General features: G+C 43.2%; 1 long non-coding RNA gene across 1 annotated transcript in view; it reads left to right on the top strand.

The window, feature by feature from the left end:
* Window positions 1–11238, top strand: part of LOC134958209 (uncharacterized) — a 67343-nt gene extending 56105 nt beyond the window's left edge. The window contains exon 4 of the long non-coding RNA XR_010186911.1: window positions 10417–11238. This is a non-coding gene — a long non-coding RNA (uncharacterized LOC134958209). The remainder of the gene's footprint in view (window positions 1–10416) is intronic.
* The last annotated feature ends 1145 nt before the right edge of the window (window positions 11239–12383 follow it).

The following is a 12383-nucleotide window of genomic DNA, read 5'->3' as shown; positions in this document are numbered from 1 at the left end:
GCTAAAAGAAGCTTGCGAGCGAACAACTCGGAATGACCCCCATGATTCACACTATCATGTAACCGTTCACCCAGTCAGACTCTTGGTTTCATTTACACCTCTGTGTCCCTAACATGTCTCCCACAGAGGAAGAATTCCCTGCCACAGACATGTCACACACGTGCACAACCACACCACAGACACTCCGGGACTTATAGGGGACAGACCCACAGTAAAATATGTCAGAGGGACACAGATAGGATTTGCCAGTTCACAACCCAGCGCCAGTAACACAATGTCTGTGAACACAAAATGCCCACTGACCTGCAGCGCTTTTATAATGTTAATCACACAATTATATAGCACCAAATTAACAGTGCCCCCCCCCCCCCCCCCGGTTTTGCACCCTGATACTTGTTCAGTAGCAGAGGAGGACCAGCGTTGTCTCTGCAGCTGAGGAGAGAAAATGTCGCTGAGCAGCGTGCTGGCTGACTGAGGAGGAAGCTCCACTCTTCAATGGTGTGTTTCTCAGCTTTTATGAGGTAATTTTTTACACTGGGGGGGAGGGTAGGACTGTGCCTCAGCAACTTATGCCCCTTATTTATGCCAGTTTCCATAGGTTTCATGCCCCCCCCCTCACACCCTGCACCCTGCAGTGCCTGTGTATGTGTGGGCAACATGGCACGCTGCGCTCCCGCCAGCCGCGCGGTACCTTTAGCTGTCACTTTCTTGATTGAAGATCTGTCTTCTAACACTCATCTGTCTTCTGACTTCTGGCTCTGTGAGGGGGGTGACGGCGTGCTGTGGGAGTGAGCATCTAGGCACGGCTAGCGTTCAGTTCCCTTCAAGAGCTAATGGTGTCCTGTCAGCCAGAAGCAGAGCCATGAAACTCTTTAGGAAGTTGGTTTCTACTTCTGCCCCCTCAGTCTCACGAAGCAGGGAGACTGTTGCCAGCAGTTCTCCCTGAAAATAAAAAACCTAACATAAGTCTTTTCAGAGAAACTCAGTAGAGCTCCTAAGAGTGCATCCAGTCTGCCTGGGCACATTTCTAAAACTGAGGTCTGGAGGAGGGGCATAGAGGGAGGAGCCAGTTCACACCCTTGAAAAGTCTTAAAGTGCCCATGGCTCCTGTGGAACCGTCTATACCCCATGGTACTGAAGTGGACCCCAGCATCCTCTAGGACGTATGAGAAAACAATTCATATGCATTACAAATATAAATGTAACCCTTCATGGGGTTTGGGTAGCATCTACAATATCTAGCTTTTGTGGCAGCGTGCAGTGGTGGAAGTACCGGAGTCAATGGAGTCGGCTGCACCCGGGCGCCAACCCTAAAGGGGCACCTCCTCCATTGCTCCGGTGTCATTCGCAGTGAGTCCTGCAGCATGACGAGCGAGCCCCACAGCCGCAGTACCCGCATGGCTGTTAGTGTCTGGGGGTAGGAAACAGGGGCGGGTCACCTGTGGAGCCTGACGAGCGGTCAGTGTCTTCATGTAGTGGGCGTGGTGTAGGCGGAGCGGCACTCGCAGCTCCCGCTACGCCCACACTACGCCGCTAGTATGAAAACACTGATCCGATTCCTTGGTTCTGTGTGCTTCTGGCTCATCCACTGATCTTTCCCACGGCAGAAATGAGATCAGCACCAGTAAGCAAGCTGAGGGAATACCAGAGTGGAGGGGGCTGCAGATCTGTGTGCTTAAGGGGAGGGAAGCTGAGAATGGGAGGGGGGGTGGGGGTGGAGAACTGTTTGCAGAGAGCTGTGTCTGGGGATCTGTGTGAAGGGGATGTGAGCGAGGGTAGTACACTGTGTGTGTTTTTAAGGGAAGGGGAATTGAGGAAGGGAGAGGAGCTGTGTGTGTTGGTGTGAGGAAGCCAACTTGGAGGTGGGAAGAATATCTGTGAGGGAGGTAGGAGAGCTGTGGGGGCATCTGTGTGAAGGTGGTGCACAGTGTGTGTCTGGGGGGGGTTGTTGGTGGTGTCTGTGTGCGGAACCTGTGTGAGGAAGGGGAGCTGAGTGGGAGGGGAGCTGTGTAAAGGTGGTACGCTGTGTGTGTGTTTGTTGGGAGGGGAACTGAGTGATGGAGGAGAGCTGTGTTTGTGGTGGTGGTGGGGGACCTGTGTGAGTTAGGGACAGCTATGTTGGGGGGCTTTGAGTGAGGGTGGTGCGCTAGATGTCTTAGAGGGGAACTGAGTGAGTGGGGAAAGCTGTGTGTGTGTGTGTGTGTGTGTGTGTAGGGGATCTGTGTGAGGAATAAATAGCTATATGAAGGGGATAGCTGTGTGTGTGTGTGTGTGGGGGGGTAGTCTGTATGAGGAGGGGAGAGCTACAGTACATTAGGGGGGTCTGTGTGAGGGAGGGATCTGAGTTAGGGGTGAGAACTGTATGCATGTGTATTATATAAACATTAATATGGGGCCCTGAGGCAGTATATTGATTAGGGCCCTGTTGGTCTTTATCCGGTTCTGTCCAGTCTCCACAATGGCCTGTAACGAAGGCCCCAGAGGGCACCACAAGTGCCGTCCACCATATGGCATATTTTTCCAGCACCTTTCCGGAGGGGCATCCCGTAAATAGGCCCAATAGATGCATATTCTGTTTTAGTGAATTTTTGTATAGATAGATATGCACCATATTTATTTCCCCTTTTTTTCAGAGGGGGGGGGCACCAAAATCTAACTTGCCTCCGGGCGACTGGGATGAATTTACGCCACTGGCAGCGTGCATACAATCTCCAAAAAGACAAAGCTTAAATGTTGGGTGGAGAGCAGGGCTGGATTAAGGGCCACATGAGCCTGGAGTTGAAAATGATCAAGGACCTATTGTGAGTAGGGGAGGTGTCGCCAGTGACATGTGCGCATGTACACCTTTACACTATTAGCCACAAGGTCTCCCTAAATACTGTATGTCAAAAGATAAAAATCGCATTGTGAGGAAAGCAGAAATACAATTTGAAAGCAAAATATCTTTATTACTTTGAAGTACGATAAAAATAAAACAAAAAAACATAAGTCAAAGACCACATCAGAAATAGCGTACAAGATATAACATAAAATGTCAAATACAGTACAATGGACAATGCAATAACCACATAAAAGATTACAAATACCCTTATCAGACAGATATCAGTGCCGGATCGTTTTGCGGGTCTCTGCATGATGACCCCCCCCCCCTTTACACAGAGAAGTAAATTACTGGGTCAAGAATTTCTACCCGGTAATTTGCAGATCAACATGGGTATTTCACCTGTGTGAAAGGGTCAACCCTGGTAGAAATTCACAGGTCTCCGACCCTGGTAACTTCCTGGGTCTAAGTCCAGGGAATTTCAACCTGGGTTGACCCTTTCACACAGAAAAAGGACCCGTGTTTGTCGGCAAATTACCGGGTAGAACTGCTTTACCCAGTAATTTCATTTTTTTGTGTAAAAGGGGTAAAAGCATCACATTATCAGTTAACCCTAATAAAGTGTAGGGAACAAGAGAATAAAAAGAAAGAATAATAAAGGATAAAAGCAGAGAAAGGAAAATGGTCCAAATGGGGAATATCTGACAAAGGGAAAGTAGAGACATTAGAAGGGGGGTTGCTTGAGAGAGTGGGTGGAGAGACGTGATGGACGAAGAGGGAGAAGTAGCGCTGCATCAGATGGACAAGCCTGGCACCCAACAAGACCAGCATATTAAGCGAAAATGAATACAGGTCTAACATAGGGGGTCATTCCGAGTTGTTCGCTCGCAAGCTGCTTTTAGCAGCTTTGCACACACTAAGCCGCCGCCTACTGGGAGTGAATCTTAGCTTATCAAAATTGCGATCGAAAGATTCGCAATATTGCGAAAAGACTTCTCTGTGCAGTTTCTGAGTAGCTCGAGACTTACTCTGCCAGTGCGATCAGTTCAGTGCTTGTCGTTCCTGGTTTGACGTCACAAACACACCCAGCGATCGCCCAGACACTCCTCCGTTTCTCCAGCCACTCCCGCGTTTTTCCCAGAAACGGTAGCGTTTTTTCACACACTCCCATAAAACGGCCAGTTTCCGCCCAGAAACACCCACTTCGTGTCAATCACATTACGATCACCAGAACGAAGAAAAAACCTCGTAATGCCGTGAGTAAAATACCTACCTGCATAGCAAATTTACTTGGCGCAGTCGCACTGCGGACATTGCGCATGCGCATTAGCGACTAATCGCTCCGTTGCGAGAAAAAAATAACGAGCGAACAACTCGGAATGACCCCCATAAGGCGACTCTCCAGGAGTACTAAAGTTTGAGCGTTTTAATAATTATATGTAACCCCAAGCCAGACTTTTTTACCATCATCACTTTAACCACACTCCACAGAGATAATCATCACCCTGTCCTTGGGCAAAAGGAAAATCCTAACCGAAGCCAGTGTCTCAGTTGGGTCCAGAGCCAAAGCCAAAGCCAGGTGACTGGAGCCCCAGAGATCTAAGGGTGAAAGGTGGCTAGAATAGCCAGGCATGAGAGTACCCTTGAAGGCTATGAAGTTCTTTAAATCCAGCCAATGGTACCAGGTATCCCTAAAAACCTTATATTTACCATCTACAGATGTCATAATATCGTCCATTTCCATAAAAAAATCTATTTTTGCAAACCAGACACAGGATGTTGGAGGAGAGGAGGAGTATCAGCGCACTGGGATGACTGCGTTATTCAAATGGCACACTAGAGATTTCTTGTATTTTGAGAAGGGTACTGGGGTCAGATGGAAGAGCCAAAACAGAGGACAGATTCTCCCAGGATCTTAGCTGAAAATTGGATCAACTCGCTCCAGAAGGGTCAAAGGCTTTGGCATTTCCACCATATGTAATATGGGGTACCAGGAGCACTGGAACTTAGACAGCATGTGTTAGGAATGCCAATTCCCATCTTACAGGGAGTGTCCGTGCATGTGTCCATCAGGATAATAGCTTATATTGAGTTTTCAAAATACATGAGCAAGGTCTGCAGGAGATAGAGAATCTTGGGATGTGAATTTATTTTATGAATGCCTAACATCCCAAACCATGAGAAGGGTTTAGATCTCCAGGATGTTACGTGGACTACGGTGTTCTAAGGGCTACTAGGCGGTTCTTGGTAATGCTCACGCAATTACCCTTGCCCAGCACTCTTTTAGCCTCCTTCGATGCTATGTTCACCTTTAGCAGCTGCCTTTCCAGGGTGAATTAGGTCCACCCCATACTCAGATGCCCCCAGGTCTTATGTAAGGACAAGGCGACTATTGGAGGCTGGGCAAGAGTAAATGTAGTACAGTGAAATGTTCACTGCACACAACCTTGACAGCGCTGTTCAATGCACAGACAGAGATAATAAACAAATGTATGTGAGTGCAACAATGCACAGGTTTGAATAATAATTAACACAAACTATGTAAATGCAACAATGCACAGGATGGTATTGAACACAGACTGTATGTAAATGCAACAATGCACAGGGTGATATAAGCAACCAAACTGTATATAAATGCAACATTGGACAAGGTGGTAACAATAAAGAAATAAATGTGAAAGGCAAGAGCCTGTGTGGAAGTTCCACACAAAACCTGAATTCTAGGCAAGCTGGATCCGAGCAGGAAAATGATCTAGACAGAGTATCTGAATCTCTGGAGTTCACAGGGCTGACAGGTTCTCACATGTAGCATGAACTTATAACAGGGCCGAAACTAGGATTTACAGCACCTGGGGCAAGGCAATAATAATAAAAAATAATAATGATAATAATAATAATAAAAAATAATAATAATAATTATACAACCATGCCTGCAAGTGCTTTATCTGATCTGGTTGCACAGTGTGCGACCAGTCAGATAAACTGTGTTAGCAGTGGCAGGGAAGGGAAACTCCCCTTTGCTGCTGCTGCTGTCAGAGGGACCGGAAGATCCGTCTGCCTCCCTGCACCCTCCCCTCAGTGTTGCCGTGCTGCTGATCATTGCTGATTGGTCAGCACAGCAGGATCCCCCACCCCCAGCGGTTGCAGACAATAGCAGCTGCTGGTAAGTGTAAATCATCGCCCCCAAGCCCTCCCGTGTATCTGGCAGCTGTCCAAGCTCTAAAAACTAAAGTTGCAATGGTCGCAATATTACTGATGTTCTGATGGTCATGATGTTCCCGATCGATGTTCTGATGTTTAAAAAATATATTTTTTATTAAAATCATTTTGGATAGGGTTGAATTCATGTTCTTCACCTAATTCACTCATAAAAACCCCCGACAATTTCTGAGCGTTTTTTTTGGGGAAAAATTGTCAGTGGTTAAAGAACATTTTGAAACTCATAATTATTTGTCTGCAGATATATTTTTATTAAAAAAACTGACAAATGTAGTTGGGAGTGATTCTTCCTTGCAGTTTTGCTCCAGGTTGTAAGCAATACACATGGAAAAGGTTAAAGCGCTTGCTGGTCATAAATGAGAGAAGAATGGTCACATTAAAAATCACACATTTATTTGAACATTAAAATAAATTAAAATGTATTAAAAAGTACGGTATGAAATGAGATTGGAGAACACAATGTGTGTTAGATAACCTAGATAACCTTGAAAAAGTTGAGTGAACGCAACGAAACGCGTTGGTGATTGCTGCTGTGCTCAGTGTTCATCACTCTATCTCCTGAGGAACTTTTCACCTGGACCAGGTCCCCATCACTGCTTTCACTTGTGGACCCCGTTAGAAGGACATCTTTCCATCGTGGAACTTTTACACAGCCCTACAAGGGACAACCTATTGCGGATGCCAACCGCTTAAAACACCTTGGACAACTGCTGGTGGTAAATATGTACACGATGGATTACTAACGGGACACTCAGAGTTTATTACTAGGGGACTGTACATTGGAACAGGTTTGAATGTTTCCCATCAACTCTCACTGAGACCGAGAGGGGCACAGCTGTTTTGTTATCTAACACACATTGTGTTCTCCAATCTCATTTCATACCGTACTTTTTAATACATTTTAATTTATTTTAATGTTCAAATAAATGTGTGATTTTTAATGTGACCATTCTTCTCTCATTTATTACCAGCAAGCGCTTTAAACTTTTCCATGTGTATTGCTTGTAACTTGGGGGTCTGACCAACCTCCCTTGTTTTAGCTGCTGTGTAGCACCTCCCCAATCAGCGCCTGGAGTAAAATCCACCCTAGGGTGTGTTTTCTCTTCTCTTTTGCTCCAGGTTGTGCATGTTGGTTGGATGACGCTTGTGGACTGCAAGTTTCAAATAGTGCCACAGATTTTCCATTGTATCGAGATCTGGATTTTGACTTGTAGATCATTCACCATTTTGTTGTTTCACCGCGCCAGTGTTGCTTTTGCCTTGTGCATGGTATGACTGTCCTGCTGAAAGGAGAACCGTCCCCCAAGATTTATTTCTCTAGCAGACTTGTGCAGGTTGTCATTCAGTATCACCCTGTATTTTGCACCATCCATGGCACTTTCATTTTAACAAAATGCTGCTGCGGAAAAGTATCCCACAAAATCACACTGCAACCCTCATACTTCATTGTTGGGATAGGATTTACTGGTAAATTGGCATTGTTAGGTTTGGGACACAGACATTATAAAATGGGGCAAAAAATCTCCAGTTTTGTCTTATCTGACTACTAAATTTTATCTCGCATTTTGTCTGGGTCACTGATGCTTTCTGGAAAACTCCAGATGTGCTTTGACCTACTGTATTTGTCTTCAATATGCAGAGCTCTTGACATGTTTGATATGTACTGTATCTGCACTTAAGTCTCAGCCTTTGAACTTTATAGCTCTTTCAAAGTGCTAGTTGGCCTCTCTATGGCTTCCCCCACAAGTATACTTCTTGCTCTGACTCAATATTAGGAGACAGCTTTGGCTAGTTACTGTAGTACTTGAGTGGGATGATGTAGATTCCAATTCCTAACAATTTATCCAACAGTGCTCACTGGGATATCCAAGCATTTGAATAAGAATTTTTAGCCTTTTCCTATCTTGTGCATATCTATAACTTTCATTTTCTTAGATTGCTCTTTGGTCTTCATTTTTACAATTTCACAGGATGAATGATGTTATTTGAATTAGAGGGTATTTTCATAAAAACTGACATTATTTAATTATTCACACTTGAAAGCTAATGGAAAGCTAATTGTTGGGATTACAGATTTTATTATATGTGTAAACTTGGACCTTCCATAGCACCGGGTTTGACTACTGATGCAAGCAACCAATCATTTAGCAACAACTCTATGCATCAAAGAATGCAGATATGGCCAAGAGGTTCAGAGGCTGCTGAGACCAAATACTAAAATGGGAAGAAATATAATTTTCTAGGTGACTGTGACAATAGAATGATTATTGGTGACAGAATAAGGGATTTCAGTATCTTATGCTGCTTTCACATTTCAAAACCTGCTTTTGAAACGGTTCTTTAAACGGTTCTTAAAACGGGTCTGAGCAGTTAAACCCCCTTCACATCGCATGTTGTAACCAGTATATTACCATTTCATTACCGTTTTGATACCTTTCACACTGAACCCATTTCACCCATACAAAACAGTGGTTGTCATTTTAAATGTTTATTTCCTGCTTCTGCCTTGTGACATCACACATGGAAACAGCCTATCACCTTCTGGGGCTTGCAAATACCGTTTCAGACCCTTTCACACTGCACAATAAAACGGGTCTGAAACAGGTAGGACCCTGCTTTTTTACCGTTTCAAAATACCGGTATTTTGAAAACGGTAAATTGAAGGTGACCCTTTCACATCGCAGCTCGAACCGTTTAGGAAGCCTGAAAAATCGTCAATTTACCGGGTTCAAGCTGCGGTGTGAAAGGGGTAATAGAAACTGATGTCCTCCTGGAATTTTTCTGAGCAATAATCAGAGAATATTACAGTAAGAAAAAAAACACGCAGTGGGAGGCAGTTCTGTAGCCAAAAATGTTTTGTTTATTAGATAGGTCTAAGGAGATTGGTTCAACCTGACAGGAAGGTGACAGTAATGCAACAGTGGCATATCGTAGATCACATGTGAGCAGACATCACATTAAATCTTGAAGTGGATGAGCTACACCGGCAGAATTACCACACTGGATTCCACTCTGTCAACTAAGAACAATACACTTAGGCAGGGTAGATATTTATATGACGGAACGACATAAACACTTACCAATCCACTGCCCGACATGCCTGGTCACAGGAACCGGATGTGACATCATCATTGGCAGTTCCTGCAGCCAATAACAGGACAGTCGGCCGATTTGGCCATACACACAGCCAGACATACCTACAGTATATATCTGGATGATATATTGGCATTGGCTGTGCTGCAGGGCTGACCTGATATATTTGTGAACTACGTCGTTCCCATGTATATCGGGCGTACACACCCACCGATGAACTGACGATAAATCATTCATCGGTCGAACGAATTATATATAAAAAAGTGTGTACCTAGCATTAGACCAGGGGTAGCCAACCTACAGTGCGAATAGGCTAATGAAATCTGAACAGTTGAAGATCGCAGAAATACTGCATGGTCTAATGAATCTCAGTTTTGGCTACAACATACAGATAGCAGGGTATAGCAGGGTAATAACATGAATCCATTGATAAATTCTGCTTTGCATTAATGGTCCAGTCTGGCGGCCATGGTGTGGAGTTTTCTTGGCACATATTAGACCCCACAATTTCAAATGAGCACAATTTAAATGTCACGGCCAACCTGAGTATTGTTGCTGACATGTGCATCCCTAGTTTAATGGTTGAATAAACATTGGCGATATGTCATCCGATACCACTGACGGGAGTGACATATCGTTCACCTCGTCTAGTGTGTACCCTCAATTGCGCGCTCCTGTAGGTCGTCAGCAACATTGTCACATCTGATGTTCTGCACGATGGCATGCTCTTGGATGCAGCCACTGAATGATATACAGGTTGAGTATCCCATATCCAAATATTCCGAAATACGGAATATTCCGAAATACGGAATTTTTTGAGTGAGAGTGAGATAGTGAAACCTTTGTTTTCTGATGGCTCAATGTCCACAAACTTTGTTTAATACACAAAGTTATTAAAAATATTGTTTTAAATGACCTTCAGGCTGTGTGTATAAGGTGTATATGAAACATACATGAATTGTGTGAATGTACACACACTTTGATTAATGCACGAAGTTATTAAACACATTGGCTAAAATTACCTTCAGGCTGTGTGTATTAGGTGTATATGAAACATAAATGCATTCTCTGCTTAGACTTAGGTCCCATCGCCATGATATATCATTATGGTATGCAATTATTCCAAAATACGGAAAAATCCGATATCCAAAATACATCAGGTCCCAAGCGTTTTGTATAAGGGATACTCAACCTGTATCACGCTATGTCGTTTTGTGTGTACGGATGACTGTCATTGTAATGTGTACCTGGCCTAACTGTCTTCTAACTGCTACTTCCAATAGAATAATGCACTGCGTCATACAGCATTTATCATCGCAAGCTGGCTCCATGAACATGACAATGGATTAATTGTACGCCAATGGCCTCTACAGTCACAAGAACCCAATTCAATAGACCAATCTTGGGATGAGATTGGAAGGGAGAGCCACAGAATGAATATGTAGCCGACAATTCTGCAGCAACTGCATGAGACTTAGAAGTCAACATGGACCCAAATCTCTACAAGTGTGAATATAAATAAGGAGCTGCTACTTCCATTTTTTGGGGGGGTTTGGAGGAAATTAAAGGTAAGTGACTGGGATGGTGGAGAGAGACAACCAATCACAATCCACTATCTCTTGTACCGGTGGCCTTCTATTATCAGGGTAAATATAAGCAAATCCTGGAAGCTAATGCCTTAGAGTCAATTAAATACTTTAAATTGAAAAGAGGATATTTCAGCAAAACAACAATCAAAAATATACCAGATAATCAACCATGAAGTACTTACACAAATTAAAGATTAAGGTTTGAAATGGCCTTCACAGTCCCCAGACTAGAATATTGTTGGAAATCTGTATTGGATACAAAACGTGCAGTGCATACAAGAAAGACTAACAATAATTCAGAACCAAAATAGTTCTGCAAGGAAGATTAGGGAAAATAATGTAAATCATGATGTCCCCTACTTACATTTCCGTTGCTGCTGAGCCAGTGAATCTAAGCACCTAACACATAGGTTAGTCTCAGTGGACCTTGGTGAATTACAATCATCCTCATGACATACTGTACAGTATGTGCTGAATATTATATTATTGTACTGTTTCTGTTTTTTAATTGAAAAACTATAAGTGATATCTGCATATTTAATATAGAATTTGAACGTTTGTACTGTACAGTTGTTATTACTGATTTGTTCCAATTAAGGAACAAATGAATAAAACCTGGAATTGTCCCTAAAAATTTCAAGTAACAATGTATTTGTGGAGACCTAAAATCTTATTATAGCCCCTGTGCCCCAAGTACCTTAATGTACGACTGTGGCATATGTTTTCAACAGTTAAAAATCTTGACAGCATAACATCAACATATTCTGAATGTCGACATTTAAGGTGTTGACATGTAAAAATGTTGACATTTACAAAATCGACACACAATTTAATCATTACGAATGTCAACAGTCAGCATATCATCAATGGGATTTTACTTTAAATGTCAGTCCAAAGCTACTGTAGGTACACACTATACAATTATTGGGCTAATTTGCCAATCTGGGAAAACGGTCTGATTTATTGTATAGTGTGTATGAACGATTGTTTTGCCATGTCGCCTATATATCGGAGAAATCTTGCCCACAAACAAGCACCTATGATTATCCGATTGGTCGGTCAAAACCGTGAATCTCGGCCTTAATCTCCTGATATGGACAGTGTGTGTGCGTTCTCAATATTCTGACCATGTGTCCAAGTGTAAAACCCGGGTCGTGTGTGGGTAAACCCAATTTTTTCTCCACAAGATGTAGCCCAATTTATCGTAAATAACTAAAGTGTGTAGCACAGATATCAGGACTTTCCTCTAGCTGAATAATTGGGCAGATTGTCATCCCGATCAAAAAAATCTAAGCCTAAAACCTGGTACACACTGTACCGATCACTTAGCAGATCAGATAAGTACTCCAATCCTTGGAGCGATTATCTGATTAGTGTACAACCCCATACACACTGTTATATTTTTAGCTTAGTGTGTTAGTTCATCATTGGGAACCAGGAGATTGGCCGTGTCATTAAGCATCTCATGAGATGTGACCTCCTGATCTGACCATTGCAGGAGCATTTAAATCGGTTTATTGGCTAACACTCCTGCATATACATCTATGCCGATATCAGGTGATCATTGCGATAATTGTATAGGTTTGTACTTAGTTTAACCCGAAACTTAATTACAGCGTAATCCTAATCTAAACCTAACTACAGCCTAACCCTCATTGATG

The sequence above is a fragment of the Pseudophryne corroboree genome, chromosome 9 (assembly GCF_028390025.1).
Source record: "Pseudophryne corroboree isolate aPseCor3 chromosome 9, aPseCor3.hap2, whole genome shotgun sequence".
NCBI classification, from domain to species: Eukaryota; Metazoa; Chordata; class Amphibia; order Anura; family Myobatrachidae; genus Pseudophryne; species Pseudophryne corroboree.
The sequence above is the reverse complement of the archived record's forward strand: the minus strand, read 5'-3'. Positions and strand labels throughout refer to the sequence as shown.